Here is a 2,319-nt window from a genome sequence, read left to right as displayed (position 1 = left end):
GATGCAATCTGTGTTGAGTTACTCCAATGGCATTTCAAGGGGAATTTAGCCACCCTCTAGTTTGTGAGGATAAAAATACTTACTCCAAGACATGTTATTCTATAACATAACAGTTTTAATGTCATGTTCAATAAGTACAGTGCCTTGCGAAAGTATTCGGCCCCCTTGAACTTTGCGACGTTTTGCCACATTTCAGGCTTCAAACATGAAGATATAAAACTGTATTTTTTTGTGAAGAATCAACAAGTGGGACACAATCATGAAGTGTAACGACATTTATTGGATATTTCAAACTTTTTTAACAAATCAAAAACTGAAAAAGTTGGGCGTGCAAAATTATTCAGCCCCCTTAAGTTAATACTTTGTAGCGCCACCTTTTGCTGCGATTACAGCTGTAAGTCGGATATGTTTAGTTTTGAACCATTCCATTGTAGATTTTGCTTTATATTTTGGATCATTGACTTGTTGGAAGACAAATCTCCGTCCCAGTCTCAGGTCTTTTGCAGACTCCATCAGGTTCTTCCAGAATGGTCCTGTATTTGGCTCCATCCATCTTCCCATCAATTTTAACCATCTTCCCTGTCCCCGCTGAAGAAAAGCAGGCCCAAACCATGATGCTGCCACCACCATGTTTGACAGTGGAGATGGTGTGTTCAGGGTGATGAGCGGTGTTGCTTTTACGCCAAACATAACGTTTTGCATTGTTGCCAAAAAGTTCAATTTTGGTTTCATCTGACCAGAGCACCTTCTTCCACATGTTTGGTGTGTCTCCCAGGTGGCTTGTGGCAAACTTTAAACAACACTTTTTATGGATATCTTTAAGAAATGGCTTTCTTCTTGCCACTCTTCCATAAAGGCCAGATTTGTGCAATATACTGACTGATTGTTGTCCTATGGACAGAGTCTCCCACCTCAGCTGTAGATCTCTGCAGTTCATCCAGAGTGATCATGGGCCTCTTGGCTGCATCTCTGATCAGTCTTCTCCTTGTATGAGCTGAAAGTTTAGAGGGACGGCCAGGTCTTGGTAGATTTGCAGTGGTCTGATACTCCTTCCATTTCAATATTATCGCTTGCACAGTGCTCCTTGGGATGTTTAAAGCTTGGGAAATCTTTTTGTATCCAAATCCGGCTTTAAACTTCTTCACAACAGTATCTCGGACCTGCCTGGTGTGTTCCTTGTTCTTCATGATGCTCTCTGCGCTTTTAACAGACCTCTGAGACTATCACAGTGCAGGTGCATTTATAAGGAGACTTGATTACACACAGGTGTATTGTATTTATCATCATTAGTCATTTAGGTCAACATTGGATCATTCAGAGATCCTCACTGTACGCTCTCGTTGGCTGGCCCTCGCTTCATACTCGTCGCCAAACCCACTGGCTCCATGTCATCTACAAGACCCTGCTAGGTAAAGTCCCCCCTTATCTCAGCTCGCTGGTCACCATAGCATCTCCCACCTGTAGCACACGCTCCAGCAGGTATATCTCTCTAGTCACCCCCAAAACCAATTCTTTCTTTGGCTCTCTTTCCAGTTCTCTGCTGCCAATGACTGGAACGAACTACAAAAATCTCTGAAACTGGAAACTCTTATCTCCCTCACTAGCTTTAAGCACCAACTGTCAGAGCAGCTCACAGATTACTGCACCTGTACATAGCCCACATATAATTTAGCCCTATCAACTACCTCTTTCCCAACTGTATTTAATTTATTTATTTATTTTGCTCCTTTGCACCCCATTATTTTTATTTCTACTTTGCACATTCTTCCATTGCAAAACTACCATTCCAGTGTTTTACTTGCTATATTGTATTTACCTTGCCACCAAGGCCTTTTTTTGCCTTTACCTCCCTTCTCACCTCATTTGCTCACATTGTATATAGACTTGTTTATACTTTATTATTGACTGTATGTTTGTTTTACTCCATGTGTAACTCTGTGTTGTTGTATCTGTCGAACTGCTTTGCTTTATCTTGGCCAGGTCGCAATTGTAAATGAGAACTTGTTCTCAACTTGCCTACCTGGTTAAATAAAGGTAAAATAAAATAAAATAAATAAATAAACTGAACTTCTGGAGAGAGTTTGCTGCACTGAAAGTAAAGGGGCTGAATAATTTTGCACGCCCAATTTTTGAGTTTTTGATTTGTTAAAAAAGTTTGAAATATCCAATAAATGTCGTTCCACTTCATGATTGTGTCCCACTTGTTGTTGATTCTTCACAAAAAAATACAGTTTTATATCTTTATGTTTGAAGCCTGAAATGTGGCAAAAGGTCGCAAAGTTCAAGGGGGCCGAATACTTCCGCAAGACACTGTAATGT

This window comes from Oncorhynchus mykiss, chromosome 8 (assembly GCF_013265735.2).
Source record: "Oncorhynchus mykiss isolate Arlee chromosome 8, USDA_OmykA_1.1, whole genome shotgun sequence".
Classification (NCBI taxonomy): Eukaryota; Metazoa; Chordata; class Actinopteri; order Salmoniformes; family Salmonidae; genus Oncorhynchus; species Oncorhynchus mykiss.
Note: the sequence above shows the minus strand (reverse complement) of the source record.